Consider the following 23344-nt stretch of genomic DNA (forward strand, 5'->3'; position numbering starts at 1 on the left):
TTAGTGTCATAGGGAAGGTCCCTACACACAGCGTGCATACACTAAATTTTTCTCTAATACCATCATGTATCATACCCAATACCCTCTATCCTATATTAAGAATATGGGGTACTTCTTAAACCAATATTTTTCACTAACTTCTTGCTTTGATACCAATTTCATCACTAGCCTACTATTAATATATTTATGGATGCATACATGAAAATGATGGCTTATGCAATCACAATTAAATCATTCAATGGATAATGACACTGTAGACAAAGATGCAATCATGAACATGCAAGAAAAATTGAACGCGCTAGAAACTAATTCAATTCATAACATTAATAGAATCAATTCAACATAGTTGTACATTATCATGAAAACTTATATATTGGGAACTAACCACCAATTAGCTACAAACAAATGACATCTCACCCAACCATAAGATCTATGTTGCACTTAATATCTCTACAACAAAGGCCACCCAAAAGCTAAGGCTATGGATCCATCAGGAAACAAACTCATATAGCTATCTCTAACTCTCTTAAAACAACTCAATTCCCAAAATTCATAGTCTATTAATTCTTATGGCTATCCCAATCCACCAACCCTCTTTCCCCATCAACCTGCATAACCTAATTCCTTGGGCTTTCCCACTTCCCTTTAAGGCTCTAGCATGAACTAGCCAAGAAATCTCACAGTTGGGGGCTCTGTAGGTTTTAACCTTGTACAATTTATTATTGCAAATAGATTCTTAATAAAATAGAAAAGATGCAATAAGAAACACACACATTAACATATAAATTTTATGATGGAACCCAAACCAAGAAGAATAACAAGATTTTTCAATATAAATTCTTTTGTAAACTATTACAATACAATTTATATGTCCCACGCCAATCCATTTATCATAGATTAGAGTACACTTGTAGCTCTTTAACAAAATAAAAAACCATGGGAAAAACCATCATGTGCCACAAAACCACTTTTTAGCAAAAATACGTGGCAAAAACAACCAAAAACAAATTCCAATTTTTTTTTTGGGAGTGTTGCCCCCAAACCCCCACGCAGGTTGTGAAAATTTGCTTGAAATGCAATAACTAGAAATTATTCTTCTAACTGATCAAATTACTATTCAATTTATTTTGTTATTGACAAAATAACAAATAATTCAGACTCCAATTTCTTCACAAATAAAATGATGCGGAAAATAAACTAGAAACTGAGAAATAATATGCACACACAAAATAAAATTTGACATAGTTATTTTTGGACAATCGTTGTTGGAAAAACCCAATGTGGGAAAATAGATAAAGCGGATGAGGGTTTTATTATTATGCAACATAATTTTGGATGCTTAATCTAACAATCGAATCGAAGAGAAATACTGGAAAAATATCTTAGGCTAATACCTTAGCACCTCAACTGATTTTGCTATGAAATCTAGCCAAACTGGGCCACATGAAATGCCCCTACATCAGCCTCTGCGCATGCTAATTTACACTACCTCCAGAACTTGCTGAATCCTGCATCTTTGTCTGTCTTTGCCTCGGGAAGTGACTCACTTGGTCTCCTAGAATTTATCCAAGCACTCAACAACTGAATCAAATCCTCCTCTAGTTGAATCGAACTCTCCTATGAAGCCCCCCTGTGTAGTCCTTGCTCAGCGTTGGGCCTTAAATATGACCATGTTTTCATCATTCAATACCACCATTCATAACATATATTGATGTACAATTATACTCATTTCACACCATAATTCCATCACTTGTTACCAATGCACGTCTTACGCCTCATGGTTGAGTATCATTAGTTCTAGTATATTTTATATGATTAAAGATGATTTTACCATGATTTACTAATGATGGTTTTGGTAAGTTCATTTGTCACAGGGTTATATTGCCGAAATTCTTCATAAGTCAGTTGAACTAGTTAGTACAAGTAAAGTAAGGGAACATCCAATTTGGGGTTTCGACATTTCGGCATGCTTCTGAGGAAAACCGAGGGAGGTTATTGTCCAAAATAATGTTTTAATACCTTTCCATGTGTTAGATTGCAACCAGGTCGCACATGTGGGTCCATAGGGGCTAATTAACAAATCTACTCAAAATGTGCACAGTTTCCAAACTGCCAAGTTTGACCTCAATTTTCGTGCATATGGAGGTGAATCTAGAAAATATGAGAAAATGGGTATCTTAACCATATAACCAATTATCTATATGCAAAATTGTTTCTCCAGATTCGAAAATTTATAAAAGTTATAAGTAGGACTTGGAGGCAGTTTTATAGGAAATGACTATTTTTCCAGAGTTCTATAATCTTGCAAAAAGAGCTAGACAACCAAATTTGGGCACGATTTATGAGTATATGGATTTTAATGAGACAAATACAATAGATATTTTTGTTGAAAATATAACAATTTAGGTTATCTCCAAATAGTTTTCCAAAATTCGCCATGGTTAGGAAGATATGCTAATATCTTTGGGGCCAGTTTGTTAAAATTGTTCAATTTTCCATAATTGAGGAAAATGACTAATTCACCTTGTAAATCTTATAAATGGCTCAGCCATGGTTTGAATTGTAATCTTTGGGGAGATTTTTGAAAGGAAGAGAAGCAGGGAAGGAATAAAGGATGGATTGAAGCTCTTTTGTAATAATAATTGAATCTTAATTGATTTTGGCTTCATCTCTAAATTCTTTGTAAGTATTATGAATGTGTTTTGAATTTTATTTTTATTGAGTTAGTTTAAGCTTGCTCCAGGAGTGGCAAGGTCCCACCAAAACTAGAAACAAGTCTTTTAGCTTATCTAGATCATAGGATTTACATTCAAAGTGTGAATTTCATCGAGAAATTTGTTGTGTGAAATCTAGCATCATTATGTACTTAAAACTATGTCTTGTAGATTTGAAATTTAAAATTCTAGAAGTCTTCTTGTTTTTCATAGCATAATCATTTTTCGTTAGAGAAAGTCTGAATGTGAATTCGATTGTGCAAGTAGAGATATCAGTTTAATGCAGATTGATTTGGCTTTCATTTACTTTTTAGTTTCGATTATGAGTTTCCTAATTATGAAGAGTGGCTTTCTTTCGAATGATTTATTTCATTTAGATTGGGAGTCTTGAATTGAAGGTTTTTCATAGATTAAATTGCAATGAGTTTCTTTCAATAGGATCTTTCAAGTTAGAATTGTTATCATAGGTGTTATTTTTTAGCAAGTGTATGTTGTTTTCTTTGAAGAATTTCTTTTATAACAATAATTCATGTTCTATTATAACAGTAAAATAATAAATTGATTTCATACTCTAATTTAGGTTAGATGCTCTGATCTCGCGTTACCTGGCTTGTGCCTCGAAGCTTATGAGCCCCAGATTAATAATATAATGTTGGAAATATTACACATATAATTTCCCCAACACTCAACTCCCTGAGGTAAACTCGTCCTCCTCTCAACTGACTCTTCTAGATCTAGAATCCTCCTTTGGAAATCTGCTACTGATCTCCCTCTAGATCCTGCTTCCTTCTTACTCGATTCTTCTGGCTGAATGTTGCTCTCTAGAAAATCGATCTACCAAGGAAACCCTCCCTTCCTGTGTCTTCTTCTCCAACCCCATTGACCTCCTCTTATAATCTCCAGTTAGATCACCAATGACCATGATTAACTCCTTATCAATGGTCGAAATCATCTCTAAGTCAATCCATGTGAGTTTCTAGAAAATTCTCACCTTTCTCAAATTAATTCCTATTAATTAATTGATTTCCATAAGTGACTTAGACAAATTCCAATTATTGATCAATTAATTTAATTGAGTTGCCTCTAAGTGAAATTTCCATACAATATCTAGGTTCTGGAGATCTCATGTGATTTAGCCTCTCCACAAAGTTTGAGATTAGAACACCATCCAATGCTTCAAAAACTAACACTCCCTCTTAGTAAGGAAGGCGTTCTTTCCCATAACATCCTCCATACACACTGCTGATGAATAACATCTGTGATAGCCTATCACTGCCCACCAACTATTTTTCAACTCTGGTTCATTTGCCACTCTATAGCTGAATCACTCTGCATATGCACTGCTACTGATACTGCATTGTACACCTTGTATTGCTGCCAACTTTGCATTGCACTGCAACTAATCTCATGTTGTTATTACTGCAACTACTGCAACTGAGAACAAAACTCTGAATCATCTGTGTCCCTGGACTAGCTCTACAAATGTATCCTGAGGATCTAACTGCAACTAGCCTTTGCACTGTCCACTGAGTAACTGTATGCGCTGCAACTACTCTACACACCTCAACATATGAATGCAACTAGTACTACAATTGTCCCTCAAGATTTGACTGCACCAACCTGAACACTGATCCATCTGCTACTAAATACTATTGCCCCCTGTAGCAAGGGTATTGATCCAAGAGGAAAAACCTTCCCGATGCTCTCCTTGAAGGATCCTACCTAGCTCTACATAGCTCTTGATTATAGAGCTTAATGTCTCCCCACCTCTCTCCTGGAGGTATAACTGCATACAAAGTGAAGTCTTCCTCCAACCTGGAGGAAAACTGATCTATCTCTATTGAAGTCGTTGTCTAATCCTGCTTCTCCTTCTTGTCCTTCTTCCTTTTAGGACACTGAGTGTTGTAGTGACCAAACTCACCATACCTTAAGCACTTGACCTTCGATAGGGCCTTCTTCTTCTTCTTGCCTCCCTATGAGCCTTGTCCCTAACTGGCACTTTTCTTTGCCTTTCCCTTCGATTCAAGGGCTATGCTCTCCTCCTCCTTCATAGTATTCAATCCTCTGTTGCTACCACTGAGACTACTCTTGACTAGAGCAAGTCACATCTCTTCCTGTGTGAAATATGACCACAAACGATCCCATCTAGATAGAGTATCTCATCCAGTAATGCCTTAGACAAAAGTAGTCCACTCCTTGGAGAAACCATTGATGGCTACACGCACCAGTTCAGCTTCTTGTGGCGTCTCACCTACGACAGACAACTCATTCCAGATATCCTGAATCCTGGTAAGGTATGGAGTAACTCCTTCTCCCTTCTGCATCTTGGTGGTTCTCAGCTTCTCCTTTAGGAACAACTTCTGATTCTCAGAAGGATTCTGATATAGTGTTGCGAGTCCATCCCACATTTCTTTGGTCGTATTCTTGGCTACTAAGTGTGAGACTATATGATCTCGAACTCCATCAAGGATCAACCACTTTGCCTTGGCCATTTCCTTTTTGTAATTCTCTCATTGCTATGGGTATGTAGGTACATGTATAACTCTTTCTGCGTAATACTTTAGACCATGCTCATATAGCAAAAATGACATCCCGACCTTCCAAATAACGTAGTTGGAAGCACCATCCAATCTGTCCTGATCACGAAGTCCTACTGAGGCCATTTCTGCAAACTCACAATTGGCTTATAAACAAGAATCTCCTCTTCTCCTGCTCCGCTGCTAGCACTGTTATTCACACCCCCTCTTGGAATGCACAGATCTTCTTGTTTCTTCTGCTACTGTCAACTGGAAATTTTGGATTTCCTCCAATGACTTGGATCTGGAAATCCTCATATAAAAATCATTTAGTGTGTGCAATTTCTCTTCCCCCCAACACTAATTTGCTACTGTAACCACTGCAACAAATTATCTGTGACCAAATCAATAATTTGCTTTGCAAAAAAATACGATCTACTCAGCTCTGCCTGCTAGAATTACTACCTGAACAATTCGCCCCTTCCTGCACTTTGCAATTGGAAATTTGACCCCCTGTCCAGCAATTCACACTGCTAGCTAGGCCCTGCGCAAACCTGGAATCAAACTGTCATACTCCCTCTGACTCCTAATGATTTCCTCCTTTCACTTCTGAGCTTTGTGTTTGATCAAATCTGTTGTGATACCATGTGAAAATTCGCTTGAAATGCAACAACTAGAAATTATTCTTTTAACCGATAAAATTATTATTCAATTTATTTTGTTACTGGAAAAATAACGAATAATTCAGACTGCAATTTCTTGACAAATAAAATGTTGCAGAAAATAAACTGGAAACTGGGAAATACTATGCACACACATAATAAAATTGGACATAGTTATTTTTGGACAATTGTCCCTGTAAAATCTCAATGTAGGAAATTCAGTTCAACGAATGAGGGTTTTATTATTATATAATAGCATAAATTCAGAGAGCAATTTTGGATGCTTAATCTAGAAACCCAATCTGAGAGAAATACTGGCAAAATATCTGTGAGGATAATACCTCGACACCACAACTGATTCTGCTCAGAAATATGGCCAAACTAGGCCACACGAAATTCCCCTGCATCAACCTCTATGCTGCCTCTACACAAGCTAATTCACATTGCCTCTGGAACACATTGAATCCTACAACTCTGCCTGTTTTTACCTCGGGAAATGACTCGCTTGGCCTCCTAGAATTTATCCCGACCCTCAGCAACTGAATCGATTCCTCTAGTTGAATCAAAATCTCCTCTGAAGACCTCCTACACTCTCCTTACGCAGCTCCCTGAGGAAAAATCGTCTTCCTCTTGAGTGACTCTTCCAAGTCTGGAATCCTCCTTAGGAAATTTGCTATTGATGTCCCTCTAGATCCTGCTTCCTTCTGGCTCAAATTCTTATGGTTGGATGTTGCTTTTTGGAAAATTGATCAGGCGAGGAAATTCGCTCTTCTTGTGTCTTCTTCTCCAACCCCATCGACCTCCTCTTATAATCTCTAGTTGGATCACCGACGACCACGATTAAGTCCTTATCGATGGTTGAGATCATCTCAAAGTCTATCCATGTGAGTTTCTAGAGAATTCTCACATTTCTCAATTTAATTCCTATTACTTAATCGATTCCCCTAAGTTAGACTTAAGAAATTTTTAGTTAACGATCAATTAATTTAATTGAGTTGTCTCTACGTGGGATTTCCAGAAACGATTTATGGGCTCTCGAGATCTCATGTGTTTTAGCCTCTCCACAAAGTTTGAGACTAGAACACCTTCTGATGCTACAAAAACTAACACAAGACGACGAAATAAGAGAGGGTGGGGGGGGGGAGCATTGCCCCACTTGTAATGCAATGCACAATGAGTGGGAATAGTCATGCGAAAAATCAAACGTATACCCAATATGCTCCAAGGATTATTAGTTGTAATTAATTTTACTCAAAGACAACAATTCCCCTTACAAATAGTCATGATTTTTACATAGATTCATGACAACCATTTTTATAATTATATTAAAACACTCGTACAACAACAAAAGGACTTAGATAAAAACTCTCAACGCAAAATGGACATCAAAAATCCCCTTGCATGGAAAAAATCATGGATTATAGTTGCATGCATGTGAGAGACCATGTGCCTTCAAAAGAAGTTCATGTATCTCTCTTTCAACAACCAATCCCAAGGTTAAGAATTTATGATAAACATAAATCAATGACTTGACAAAGCTAGGGTTAATCATAGTATAACAATCAAATATTTTTATTCTTCTCTTAGTCCGTAAGCCCCCTTTCATTTCCCTATTTTTTCCAAGGAAAACAAACCATAATTTTATTTCCATAAGGTGGTATACAATTACATTCCGCATATGAACCAAATTGTGCATTCATATCCTATCTTCATGATATTTTTTTCTTTAAAAGAGTTCTAGTAGTTTGTCCATCTTGCAATGAAATCTAATCTTACAAAAATGTTACAAATTTTGAATCTTCCATCAAAAAGATTTTATAAAAAAGAGTTGATATGTAGAGTTTCAAGAATCTGAGACTAACAATATATGATATAGATAATAAGTAAACATATAAAAAAGGAAGGACTACATCAAAATCTATGTAACGCTGATGATATAAATCTGATCTGTCTTGACCTCAAAACTCTGAAATCAAGATGAACCCTTGATCCAAAAACATAGAATTGACTATTTGCTCAATTTCTTCAAATACTAACTAAGGTTTCTTTTATGTGAATGAATGAGATAAAATTGATTTTTAAATTCCTTTAAAATTAAACTTGAAATCTGAACATAAGCATAAACAATAGATAAAATACGAAACAAACTCAAGATATTTGATGACAAAGTTCATCCCTCCTGGACTACATCTCCAGGTTTGCTTCCAAGTGGGTGTCTACTGTATTAAAAATTCTCATAAGTCTCTTTACATCAAATTTCACCATTCTGGACTGTGCTCACATGCATCAATGGCTACTGTGAACTGATAGGGCTCAACCTCAGCTCTCCAATGCAACTATCAGATCTCAAAAAAGCCCAATATTGGCCAAGTTATGCCCAAAAAGGCATTTACAAGCACAAAATAATACAAAGTTCTGAGAGCCATTGTACAACTCCTTCGGCACTGGAGCATTGGCATAAGTTTTTATAGATCTGCGGGCAGGTCTCGGGGTAAAACCCGCGGGCCTCCCGGGATTGACTAGAAAAACACAGAAATTTGTTTTTGAATATGGTGCAACGTATTACCAACACATATTCGACATACCATTTTAAACATATGGTTTTGCAACAATATAACTCCCCCCTTAGGTGTTGTGACACATATTTATATCATTGGCATCGAAGTTTTTAAACATGACATATAGTCATAAGCCCTCACGCTATGTAATACATCAGAGTAGTGCTACAAACCGTGGCATTTGTTATGAGGCTGGAGCAACGCTCACATGTTTACCCGACCCATGGCATTAGTTGTTAACTGGTGAATGTTAATCCTATGGTATGTGATTGATGAACTCCTCGGTGGTGTCATATAATTTTAACATATAGTTGCAATATGGTTTAACTTTGGAGTTCCCCGCACCAAGTTTGGTGGGTTGTTTGGAGCGTCGATATATCAACCATTGGGTTTGGTGGGCCTGCGAGAGATGGCGGGCTCTACAAACCATTCCCCCTTATACACATTTCAATAATATTTAAATATAATATGTGTCTCATACATATCAAATGTAATGTTGTGGTGTATTGGCAAGATTTTGTCGTGATGTAACGAAGGTTATGGGTTCGACCTCGACCTTGCCAGTTTGACCTGTGCTTTGTCTTAACTTTCACTGCCACGTGCGTTTATTTTAACCTGCCATGTGTCATGATGTGAGATTGCCACTTGGTCTGCAAAGGCCCATTTTTTTTTGCATGTTTAAGAATAACTTCAGAGCACATTTTCTCACCCATACGGAGGCCATTTTGGAAACCAAATATACTGCCGGAATCCTCGCGACAAGCTCTTCGACTTGGCATTGGTTTCATGAGCATATGAGAATTTTGAAATTTGAGCGTTTCAAAGATCCTCCTGGATCATTCCTCTCCACTGGAAGATTTTGGACGACCAAAAGTTTGGTTTTAAGCAGACATGAGGTGAGGGTACAACTTCCTCACCCTTCCGATCTCCATCCACCTTGCTTTACTTGGATTCATACCTTTGAGTCCCACTCGAAGATACTCAGCATCTACTTGCCTAGAAGTGCGGACCTTCTTGTCCAAGATGGTATCTTTCTATAACTCAGTCATACATTCAAGTGAAAAATCATCTACAATTGGAATTTGAGAATTTTCCTCTAGATCCATGATCATAGGAGGTTCATACACTTCAAATTTCAACATTTACAACTGAATATATATGCATGTATGGAGGAAAATTCAACTAGAATACATTATGCCCAATATTTTAAACAATTTTAAAAGGACCATACCTGATATGTTTCAACTTTTTACCTTCACCTTTCATCCTTTCTTTGCTGATGTATAACCATACTTGATCACCAACCTAGAAGTGATGATCCACTTGATGCTTGTCATGGCACATTTTGTACTTGGCCTGACCTTTCTCCAATTGATCCTGCACTGCTTCATGAATCTTCTGGATTCTTTGAATGAACTTGATTGCTTTGTCGACATCTCCATGTCCATCCTCCTGAGCTTCTTCACCAAACATGAAGTCCATTGGTGATTTTGGCAAGTACCCAAAACATGTCTCAAAAGGAGATCTACCCATAGAAGAGTGCAGGACTCGATTATAAGCATGTTGGACAGTGTAAGGATTCATCCCACAACTTAGGATGTTTGCAGCAATAGCCTCTGAGAAGATGTACCATTGTTCTGTTCACCGCCTCTATTTGCCAATTGGTTTTTGGATGAAAAACTATGCTCTTCTTCAACTTAGTGTCCATGAGTCCGCACCAAGTGGACCAAAATTTTCCCATGAAACGAGAGTCCTGATCTGAAATGATAGAAGTATGCAACCCAAAATGAGCCCATACATTTTGAAAGAACAAATGTGCAGACTGTTTAGCATTAACTTGCTTTCTACATGGAACAAGAATACACATTGTTCTAAATCTATCAACCACAACATACAAATAATCATTCCCTTTTCTAGACATTGGAAGTCCTCCTACAAAATCCATAAATATATTGTCCCATGGACGAAAAGGAACTGGAAGCAGCATATACAAACCTAACTTTCTATTGTTTGGTTTTCTTGTTGAACACATGACACAACCTTTGATGTACTTAGCAATTGTTTCATTCATTCGAGGCCAATAGCAATACCTTTGTAACTGTGCCACTGTCTTACCTACACCAAAATGCCCTAAAACACGAGAAGAATGTGCTTCTCTGATCACATGCACTCTTTCTCCCTGTGGTATGCACAACTTGCCAAGATGGTACAATAACTTGTCATGAACATGATAATTCACTTCTTCCACTTGAGCACCATGAGTTAGTGATTCATAAACATCTTTGAAATCAATATTTTCAACATATTGTTCAATATAACTTTCATGTGCTAAAGAACTATTTTGAAGAATAACTGAAGCATTCAAAGAAGGTCTTGATAAAATATCAACTACTTTATTGGTGGTACCTTTCTTATATTTGATTACTAAGTGAAATTGTTGCAAAAACACCATCAATCTATAATGTCAAGACTGCTGCAACTTAGTTTGCGATTGAAGGTAATGAAGTGGCTGATGATCTTGATGAATCACTATTTCTTTGCCCATTAAATAATGTTTCCATTTTTTAATACTTTCCACTAATGCATATAATTCTTTATCATAAGTTGGATAGTTAACAACTTCTTTAGAAAATGTTTCTAAATGAAAACAAATAGCCTTTCCTTTTTGCAATTACATTGCACCCATTGCATACCCACTAGCATCAGTTTCTATTTCAAATGGTTGTTGAAGGTTTGGTAATGTTAAGATTGGAGCTGTCACAATTTTTTGCTTTAAAGTATCAAATGCTTTGGTTGTTTTCCTCCCCACTAAAAGGACACTTTAGAACTTTTCAAAGCATGAAGTGGTGATGCAATCAAAGAGAAATGAGAAATAAATTTCCTCCAATACTGAACTACACCCAAGAAACTTCTACCTTTCGTCACATTTTGAGGTCTTGGCCACTTAATGATTACACCAATTATAGTTGGAACTATTTTTAGTTGACCTACTCCAACTATGTAACCAAGATATTACTAAGGAATTTTTCCCAAATTCAAACTTAGAAAGTTTGAGATACAGTTTCTCTCTTTGCAACACATCAAAAATCTGTTTAACGTGCTTTACATGTTCTTCCAAACTTGAACTAAAAATAAGAATATCATCCAGATAGACTATGACAAACTTATCAATAAAAGGACGAAAAACATCATTCATCACTCTCATAAAAGTTGTTGGAGCATTGCATAAACCAAACGACATAACCAACCATTCATAAATCCCCTTGTCTAGTCTTAAATGCAGTTTTCCATATATCATTCTCTGCAATACGAATCTGATGATAACCACTTCTTAAATCCAGTTTTGTAAAGTAAACAACATTCTTTAACTGATCAAGAAAATCATCGATTCTAGGAAGAGGATACCTGTTCTTAATGGTGATTTTATTTAAGGCTCTAAAATCAACACACATTCTCCAAGTTCTGTCTTTCTTAGGGACTAATATGATCGGTGATCCACATGGAGAAGAACTAGGTCGAATGAAGCCTTTATCAACCAATTCCTAAATTTGTTTCTTAATTTCTTCATTTTCTATGACCGACATACAATACATGTCAATATTCAGAAGGGGGGCATCATATTATAATTGAATCTCATGTTGTATTTCTCGTTTTGGAGGTATACTTTTTGGTTCTTTAAACAATTTTTTATAAGAATCTACTATTTCAACCAATTTGTCCTTAAACTGAGAATCACACCCTTCAAAAGCATCATACTTATCTTTAGGTTGTTCTTTAACAAATATAAAACATACTTTTTACTTGAACTTATGAGTCTTTTCATTTGACTAACATTGATTAAATCCAAGCTTGTCTTAATTCTATGTGCCCTGACAATGTATTTAATTCCATCCTTAACAAGATGATACTTATTCTCCTTTCTATGAAATATGGCATCTCGATAATAAATATAAGGACTACCTAACAAAACTCCACATATATCCAAAGGAATCACATCTAGCTCAACTTCATCAAAAAAATTAGTTGTAATTGCAAACCTTAAACAACACTGTTTTGTGACATGCATCTGAGTATTTTCTTTCAGCCATCCTAAAGGGTATGGTTTTGGATGATTTTAGTTTCCAATCCCAATTTCCGTACTAGTTCCTCAGTTTTTTTTTTTTGTGATCCACTATCGAATAATGTATCTATCTTAGTGTGTTGGGAGATAATCTTGATATGAAACAATTCAACTCTCTTCTTTTCTTCAATCACATCATTAGATTTTGAAGAAGATGCATAACAAGTAGAACTGGAGCTAGATTCAGAAGGATTACATGTCAGACCCATAGTGGTTATCTTCTTTTCATCACCAGAGTCGAATCCCAAATCTTGTTGGATTGCAACATTGGCTTTCATCTCACCCTTCTTCTTAAGGAACTTCTTTGGCTTAAGTTCCAGATGAAGCTTCCAACACTTGGAGTCATCATGTCCAACCCTCTGACAACGAGTACAAGTTGGCCTTTCTCCTTCTTTCGTAGTTGTTGTCGATTTCTTCCTTTTCAACTTACCCTTCCCTTTGCTTTCTTTGGAATATTTGTTCCTGAATGCTTGAATGGTTTCTTTGAAAATTTTGACTGAAAAGGTCTGCCAAATATGAATGGCTTGTACACACGCTTCATCAAAGTCAGTTGGATTAAACATAAGCAAAGTATGTCTCAAATAAGAATGAAAACTTCCAATATACTTTAACAACGTATCCTGTGTGTTTAATGGGACATTAACCGATAATTCCTTTTTCCTGAATTCCTATGTAAAATCTTACACACTCTGTCCTTTACCTTGCCTTATATGCTGCCAATCCATTACAACATGTTCCATATATCCTAAAGGATATAATTTCTTTCTAAGAGCTTTAACAAACCTAGACCATGAAGATATAATTTTACCTTTATGCTTCAAATCTGATTGAGTTTTACTTTCCACCAAATCAACGTTGTTTCCCCCATTCTAAGTGTAGCTAACTTAATTTTTGCAAATTCATCAACAATATTCTGAATTCTACAATACACCTCAAGTTGCGTTTTCTAGTTATCTTACTTTTTAGGATTCATTTCACATCATATATCGGCAATTCAAACTTAACATCAAGCTTCAAAAAAGGAGATATATTTGTTGTCTTTTGTGAGTTTGAATCTGAATTGGAATGATAAAAGAATGAGGAAGAAGAAGAAGACAAAGATGGAGGAGAATGAGGTTCATTACCACCAACATTTTCCTTGCACTTTTTCACTTTCGTACTTTTAGAAGACAAAGTTGCATCTCTAGTCTTATCGTCTTCATAAAGTTCTACAATCATCCTTTGCATATTAAGGAACATCTACTGAAATTTCTCTTCGCTCTTTGTCTCAGGAGATGCTCCTTCATTTGAACCTGCCATCTTTTGTGAGACTTTCCTCTTTCCAATCTCTGGATTTATCTCTTCAAGTTCCCCTTCTCCACGTCGCAACCTGGATCTAGTCAACATTCACATTGGAAAATATCCTGTCTATACATGATCAACCTTGCTCTAATACCAAAATATGATCCGAAACCACAAAATTGACTATTTACTCAATTTCTTCCAATATTAACTAAGGTTGCTTTTATGTGAATGAATGAGATAATATTGATTTTTAAGCGCCTTTAAACTTAAACTTGAATATGAACATAAGCATAAACAACAAAGAAAATAAGAAGAAAACTCAAAATATTTGATGATGGAGTTCATCCCTCGTGGACTACATCTCCAAGTCCGCTTCCAAGTGGGCGTCTATTGTATTAAAAATGCTCATAAGTCTCTTTACATCAAATTTCTCCATTCTAGACTGTGCTCACAAGCATCAATAGCTACTGTCCACTGATAGGCCTCGGCCTTAGCTCTCCAACGCAACTCTCACATCTAAAAAACGCCCAATATTGGCCCAATTATGCCCAAAAAGGCATTTACGAGCAACAAATAATACAAAGTTTTGAGACTCAACATACAACTATTTCTGCACTGGCGCATTGGCATAACGTTTTATAGATCCACAGGTAGGTGTCAGGGTCAAACCCGTCGTCCTCCCAGGATCGACTAGGCAAACATAGAAATTTGTTTTTGAATATGGTGCAATGTATTACTAACACATATTTGACATACCATTTTAAACATATGGTTTTACAACAATATAACTCCTGCCATAGGTGTTGTGACACATACTTATATCGTTGGCAACAAAGCTTTTAAACATGGCATATAGTTATAATCCCTCGCACTATGTAATACATCAGAGGAGTAGTGCTGCAATCCGTGGCATTTGTTACGAGGCTGGAGCGGTGGAGACGCCCCATCAAAGTATCCCCATGGTTCAGAAGAATCTGGATTTTTTAAAATGACGCATCAAACTGATGGAGAATCCTTTGATAGAGGAAAGAAGCTTAAAATACAAAGAGCTCCGACCAATACTTTGGCAGGGGAGGATAATTTATCTTGAAAAATAGCTTTATTGTGAGCCAACCGAACACCCTAATAAAGAATTAGTGGGATTTAAGGTAAAAATTGTCTACAGAAATGAACCACGACCTGCAACAAAGCTCCACAAAATCGCCTTGCCAAATATATTGATGGCCCAAAGCAACTCGACAAACCTCCCAAATACGGATATTGAAAGGACAACTAATAAAAATATCCCCTTTTATTCCCTTGTTGTGGAACCATAGCCCTTTATTATTTTGTTCTTCTCCTTCTATTGTTTGTTATGTACTCTTTTATTGTCATTCCATCTACATATTAAATATGACATCATTAAGCTTTTAGCTATTGAACATGTACACATATAGGGATCAAAACTAAGGTATTATATCAAAAATGTTGCTCAACTTTCTTTCATTTCTCTACTCAACTACAATATGATTATTCAACACTACATCCAAATATTTAGCTAATTCTACAAGTAATCTATTTTAAAATAGACCATAACCATCGACACTTGTAAAATATCCCTTGAGATCAGTTATGGAGATTGAGAAGCTAGCGAACTATGTTTCACTTCAATTATGTTTGTTAGTGTGTTCTCCTTTACAATTGTTTTTAGTTATGTGATACTCATAATTACAAAGTATTTTTTATAATAATAAAAAGTTATGAATTTTGCTTCACATGAATACTTAATATTATATTTTCACAAAATTTAGTTATAGTTTCTAAATAGGTTTTTGATGAGTCCAAAGTATGGTAACCAAAGGCAAATTCCCAAACAAGTGGGAGTTGTAAAGTGACAAGTCTATGACATTAAGTGACATTTCGAAAATGGATGATGTGGTCATCTATACTGGGCATAATTACTTTTATTTATTAACTAATTTGTGATCTCAATTGAAAGTTAAAGAATTACCTATATTCAATTTTGTTTGAATAGTCCAAAAAATATAATTGCTGGAAAAATAAGGAAACAAGGTTGATAATTCTTGTAAAAACTTAGCCAAGAAATTTTGAACAAAATGACACCTTTCCTAAAATAGAATTTATTATGAAAAAACCCTAGCTCATTACAGTAGATAATCAAAATTCATTCCAGTTATATAAATAACGCAAATTATCAATAGAATAAATTGATTAACCAAAGTGCCGAATGATGGAATTTGATGCCTTGTGTGTGACCTGTCAAATGCTAGAATTTCATGATTATCCCGTCAAAGGGATAAAGTATCATTTAGTACATAAAAAAATTAATTTTTACCATTAACACACATGTCTTTGTTTTAATTCATTCATTAAGCACTTTTTCACAAGAGAACAAGTTTCCAAGCATGTTAGAATGAATTTAGAGGCACCCTGTTACTACAAGTTTAATAATCAGTCAATATGTCGAGGAAGTATATTAATGAATCTACAATATTATGGATACTATGAGGCCCTATGTCTTATAGTGAAGATCGGGTAGGAAAGCACATAAACCCCTAAGGGATAAAGTATCGTTTAGTATATAAACTAATTTTTTTTTACCATTAACTCATATTTAATTCATTCATTAAGCACTTTTTTATATGTTATGGAACCAACTCAAAAAAAGACAGAAAATATAAATGAATGCCTTAGAAATAAGCCTCTTCGAGGGGGCAACCTCCTTTACATTACACAAATGAACAATTCTTAGATGATACAAATGAAAAGACCTCCTTTCTATATATAGGAGTCTATGGGGTCATAATATAATCAGAGCCGACATAACAATAATAATGTAAGGGCACAATAATAACAATAGTGGAATTCTATGGGGCACAATAGTAACAATATGGGGACTACGTGGGTACAACAATATAATAAGGGGGTTGTACTAATAATAATAAGGGGTTACACTAATAGTATAGGGGCCTAACATGCCCCTCTCCTTCAAAAAGTGTTGTCCTCAACGCTTGAGTAGTTCTTGATGCTTCTGTATAAAATTCTTGTCCTCCCATGTGGAATCTTCAGTGGGTAAGTTCTTCCACTTGATGAGATACTCTAAAATTGATCGATTTCGTAGCTGTCGAGTTCTTGTTTCTGTGAATGCTCTAGGTTCCAATATGATTTTTCATTCCTTTTGAAGTTCTGGCAATATTGTTTGAATTGGGATCTTCTGTAACTTTTGAATGAGTGGCCATACTTCTTCATCTTTCTTCCATTCATCCCTTGCTTCGTTTATCCAATCTGGTTGGATAATAAAAATAGCACAAAACAATGCTTCCACATCCTCATCCTTTCTTGAGAGTGCATTTGCAACAAAATTTTGCTTCCCTTTTCTATAGATGATGTCAAAGTCATAACCCAACATATTCGGTAAGGTCACCATTTCTTAAGTGCATGTAGTATTTCCAACATTTCCTTCTCATAAATAGCTTGTTTGAGATGTAGCAGTAAAAATACCCAATCACCTACATCAAAACATTTTCCACTACGATGTTGATCTACCTGTTGTTTCATTCGATTTTGCACCAAAGTGGCATTATCCTTTAAAAGCTGGAGAACTTGTTGTTGATGCTTGATGTGATATTTCACTGCTTGAACCTTTTTCTTCTTGATATGTCCTTCTATCTTGAGAGTTTGAGGAGTGGTAATTCCTTCCAATGCTTTACAAGATATGGTCGGATTCATTTCATGATGCTCGATGTGATCTTTCTCTTCTTGAACATTTTTTTTCTTGATATGTCCTTCTATCTGGATAGTTTGAGGAGTGGTAATTCCGACCAATGCATTACAAAATATGGTTGGATTCATTTCTTCTTTCTTGATGTGATCTTTCACTTCTTGAATCTTTTTTCTTCTTGATATGTCCTTCTATATTGAGACTTTGAGGAGTGGTAATTCTTGCCAATGCTTTACAAGATATGGTCGGATTCATTTCTTCTTTCTCTGGGGTTGGGTCCTAGCGTATATCTTCTTCTTTTGATATTTCTTGATCCTTTTCTTCCTCCTCTTCATACTTTATGTAAAATAATTTCTTCTCAGCACACTTATGACCTTTAGTACATTTTCTTTCACAATTGTAACAAAGCCCTTTTTCTCCTCTTCTTCCAATTGTTGTGGTGTAACCCTTGTAGGTTGTGGAAGGCTAGGAGATACAACACTTCCATCTTTATAGTTGTGAGGGGTAGAATTCCTTGTTGCCATAATTTTGCTTTCCACTTTGTAACAAAGCCCTCTTTCTCTTTTTTCTTCCAATTGTTGTGGTGTTTCTCTAAATAAGGTGTTGCTCTTTGTATTTTCATAATGTGCTATAATTTCCTCCGTGAAAATTGACCATGTAACAAGTTTTTTACGAGAACAAAGCCCTTTATACCATAAAAATTGATCTTGTTCTAAATATGAAAATGCAATACATACCTTTTGTAATAGTGGTACTCCATGTATATCAATAGATTTATCCATCTACAGTATCCAATTTACCGAATCCTTGCCATCAAACTTCCTCATCTCGCTTTTTCTTGATTTTAGGAGCTTGATCTTGAAACGACTGTAACTCTGTACTTTCGGATCTTTAAGTTCTGAAATTGTGACCTGCAGTAGCCCTTTGCGTCCTCTTTCCAATGCCACCAGTCTGATCGAATTTAGATTCTCCAAGAAAGAGTTATGCACAATCTCCCAAGATGATATGATTATATACCTTTTTAGAAGAGCGAACTTGTATGAAATGCCATGTTTCACTGTTTTGACCTTAGGATCTGAAAAATATACACAGGAAACTACAATCCATCGTATCTCTATAAATTCTGATGAAATTTCAATCTCATGCTCAAAACACAAGTTATGACTATTTTCCCCATGTCACCTGTTTGGAATGTAATTCGGGAGTCTGCAAAAAGGCCAACTTCCTCATATCATATCTCCGTAAATATAGAGCAAAAACCTCTGAAATTCGGATCCGAGGTTTATAACGATTTCGGCCCAAATGGGTTTTTTTTGTAGTGTCTGAAACATCACAAAAAAAATGTTATAGTTCAAATTCCACGATTACCTGTTTGGAATAGCGAAACCCTAGAATCCAAAGCTCTGATACCAAATGTTATGGAGCCAGCTCACAGAAAGATAGAAAAGATAGATAAACGCCTTAGAAATAAGCCTCTTCGAGGAGGCAACCTCCTTTACATTACACAAATGAGCAATTCTTAGATGATACAAATGAAAAGACCTCCTTTCTATATATAGGAGTCTAAGGGGTCATAATATAATCAGAGCCGACATAACAATAATAATGTAAGGGCACAATAATAACAATAGTGGGCTTCTATGGGGCACAATAGTAACAATATGGGGACTACATGGGTACAAAAATATAATAAGGGGGTTTTACTAATAACAATAAGGGGTTACACTAATAGTATAGGGGCCTAACATTCTAAGAGAACAAGTTTCCAAGCATGTTAGAATGAATTTTGAGGCACCATTTTACTACAAGTTTAATAATCAGTCAATATGTCGAGGAAGTATATTAATGAAACTACAATACTATGTATACTATGAGGCTCTATGTATTGCGGTGAAGATCGGGTAGGAAAGCACATCAACCCCTACATTTAACAAAAGAATATGTGCACTATTTGCTACACTTAAGAAGCAACCTATAGAATTTTGGTAAATAATTATGCAAGAGTATTGTTGGTAGTTGTTGGACCATGTGTTATTAAACAATAGTACATTCAACATGAATACTGACATCATTCACTTTAGGTACCACATCAACCATTCCCTCTACACGTTATGTCATGGCGGCATCATATTTATCACACACATGGTTTTTGTAGGTGCCTCTCTCAACACTTGTCCTCCACATTTGATCAGATTTTTTTAATATTTTATGGGTGATTGTTGTAGCATGTATTGATTCAAGGGATTCAACGAATTCCTAGTGTTGCAAGTAAATTTTAAATTAAACATGGCGCTACAGGGCAGCAAGTCCCTGCCTTGAGCCTCAACTTGTGCTTTGTTTCTGTTATGTTTGAACATAAATAAATGATATCAATATCAAGTTTTCCATTAAAGTAATTGCACTTTTCACTTTAAAGAGTATTGGAGTGTAAGATCCCCGCTAGGAGTACCTCAAAAGGAACACTGAATTTCCTGGGTACACTCAAATTTTGTCACTAAAATTCCCGAGTTCACACAATTTGGTTCATTTTGAAATTTTTGCAAATAGTTGGTGTGCAATGTATTGTAGGTGTAATTTTCTTATTTTCTTATCTCAAAAAGTGTGCATAGTGGTTATTGCATTTCATAGGAACATTTCTCCATGGCCATGTGTTGTGGGGAAAAACGCCTATGTAGGACGATCCTATCCACCTAAGGTGTGACAGCGCCTTGGCAACAAACAGATACAACTATTATGATTTCTTCCTTTATGAAATGTGAAAGAGGAGAGATCGGTAGACTTACCGTTGTCTTCCGGTTGTCCCTCGATCTAGATCCTCTTCTCTTTGGGTGTCCACAGCTACTTGCCTCCTCGCTTGCTCAAGAGAACAGCTACTTGATTCCCACGAGATCACAAGAGAACAACTACCTGTGACAAGAGAACAACTACTTGCGACAAGAGAAGAACACAACACAAAGGCAAACATTCATATTCATAAATGATTTAGGATTAGAAGTAAATCAAATACACTAATGCAATCATATAAAATACACCAGCATATAGGAAAGAACCAAGATAGCTTTATTGATTGATAACAAGGTTCAGGAAGAGATACAACCCATAGGGCTCCAATCCAGCATCTCCTTCCCAGCAGAATGGAATTCCTTCTTCAGCTCCCTTCAAAGCATTAAGCACCCAATGATCCAATCTCAAACCAACAGCAATTCTTTGCAATAACAAAATTCCAGCCTCTTAGATCTCATGGAGGAGAGATCTATATATAGTTATTTTGGAGAGAGGATGAGTCAGCTTGAGATCTGACTAGTGTCCTCTCCCTCTCTCAGTTCTTGAGTCCACTTGGAGGTTCTTGCTTCCACTTGGAAATTTGGAACCTCTTACTCATCACCAGTCGAATTCCCTGATGCAAGTGTCATTTTGGAAGCTTCCTGGGCATTGAACCATTGAGGAATGAGCCTGCCACTTGTCCAATTACGCTCAGCGCAGGTAGCCTTTGTTGGAGTTGACATTCAACGTAGGTAGACAGTGGAGCAGTTGACATTCAGCGCAGATGCTCAGTGGAGCAATTGACATGATCCAGAATTGGCTTGTTTTTGAGTATTTTCAGGTGGAGAACTTCTGTGAATTGCTGTGGTTTGTTGGCCTTGTTCCTCTAGGGGTAGGAACAACATGTTTAGGGACTTTGGATCCCTTGATTATGGACATTTCATGCTCAATGCTGTAAGGCACAAAAATGTCTATAACAGTTGCCCCCTAAAGTATGAGGCTGTTTATCGGGTGAAATGCTTTATCCAGGAGGGTCCGAAGTTCATCCATTTGCTGGGAGGAGACCTGTAATAAGATACAATACAATACATTATGATTCATACTGCTTTCATGATCTAGCTGAGGCGGGCATTCCCATGCTCAACTTTATAAATTCATTTTGGTACATAGAACAGACGATCGTCTGATGGTAGACTGATATTTTTGGTGAAAATATCATCCTTTGAGTAGGATGATCATCTGCTGCAATGATGTACATGTCAAATGTCTTTATTTTTCTTGAATATATATCACAGCTCGGATGGATGAAACTAGATCCGGGGTCTTCAAACTCGTTCGATCTTCACTCTAAGTACAAGTCGATCCATGTGAGAATTGCGCTGAAGTCGAACATGGAAAGACATCGCTTGATTACCGGTCAATGATGTAAACCGTTAACAAGCGCGAGAGGAATCACCGATAATGATAATGACCCTCAAGATACTCCAGTACAATTCACGTGGTGTGAATAAAGGACTTGGCGTCGAACACCACGCAAAATCTTCTGGTCGAAGGTCATTGATGTATACCTGTCGCCGGAAGTGAGAAACTTGCCATTGAGGCATGCAAGCTTCAAAGCACTGAAGGGGTTGTTCCTAGATCAACTTCTTGGATAATGAGCTGATGTCGACAAGAAGCGATCCGTCAAAGGAGCGCCTTAATGAATCCCACATCAGTGACATGGAACGGAGCTAATGATTTTAATGGAGGTGAAAACGATCTGTGACATATGATTCAGGGTGGCGGTCATGAATGGATGAAGGATAATGTATGGCAGTGGATGGGACCCGGTTGACTCTTTCTGAACGACTTCTCTTGAACATATGGCGACACTGATGCGATGGATTGGTAGCATTACCCCAAGTATGGATGGTATGGCGAGACCATGGTGATGTGACCGGTGAATGAAATAACCCAACCCAATTGTGGTACGGAGGAAAAGTGTCATGTTCAAGAGCGACCTGCTACCATCAAAGTTTTCTTGATTTTTCCCAATTTTTCCCCAGTCATTGCTGACCAGTACCTCTTTATTTTTGTCAAGCTTGAGGAGGATAACATATGCTTGTTCTATAACCTGCCCTTCGGGCAAGCCCATCGCTATGTTTTAATGAGCCTAGCGATAGTGAAACTCGTTCTCGTCTAAAGACAAGTTTGTCGCTATTTAGTGATTTTAATGAGTCTAACGACAAGGATAACTCGGTCCTTTTCATTTTTAGAGAGTCTGAAAAGGTACATAAAGTTAACTCCAAAAGTCCTTTTTCGTCATCTAATCCCTTAAGTCTGAAAAAGTATAAAACAATACAGAAGGGATGAGTTTTCGATAGTTTTAACGAGCCGAACAAAACAAGCGCTCGATCTTTTTGTGCAATAATCCCTCATGTCAAAAAAGATTAAAATCTAGAGGAGGGATAGCACTTCCGGTTTCTTTAACGAGCTGGAAGGCCAAAACTCGGCAATCTTTTCATATTTTACGAGTCAGTTGAAAAGAGCTTAAAGAAGACTCGTCTTTTGAGGAACGAGTGATAAACAGAGTTAGCAGCAGATTCCAGGTACAGGTTGGAATTTTCCAATCACGGCAGTGTCACAAGGATGGCTAGGTGAAATCACTCTTCGCAGTTGTTCCTCAAAATGGGTAAACAATCAAATGGAGGTGAACGATCGGCCAAATGAAAAGTGGAGGTGACGGTGCAAACACGACCAAGGCTTTTATGGTTGATCAGGTTACATACTCAATGGTTATTTACCGGGATGGGTTCATTTTTTAACGAGCTTGAATGCGCCAAAACACTGCTCAAACTTATGTTTATTTTTTAACGAGCATGAACTATGTGCTAAAACTACTCGGATCTTGCGTTTAGTTTTTAACGAGCATGAACTTTATGCTAAAACTGCTCGTTTATACCAGTCATATGATAAGAGTGTCTCATTGGAGATCGCTATTTTTTATGGAGCTTCATCTCACCACGC

This window comes from Pinus tabuliformis, chromosome 1_1 (assembly GCF_031772625.1).
Source record: "Pinus tabuliformis cultivar Carrire ecotype Pingquan chromosome 1_1, CPIR1, whole genome shotgun sequence".
NCBI lineage: Eukaryota > Viridiplantae > Streptophyta > Pinopsida > Pinales > Pinaceae > Pinus > Pinus tabuliformis.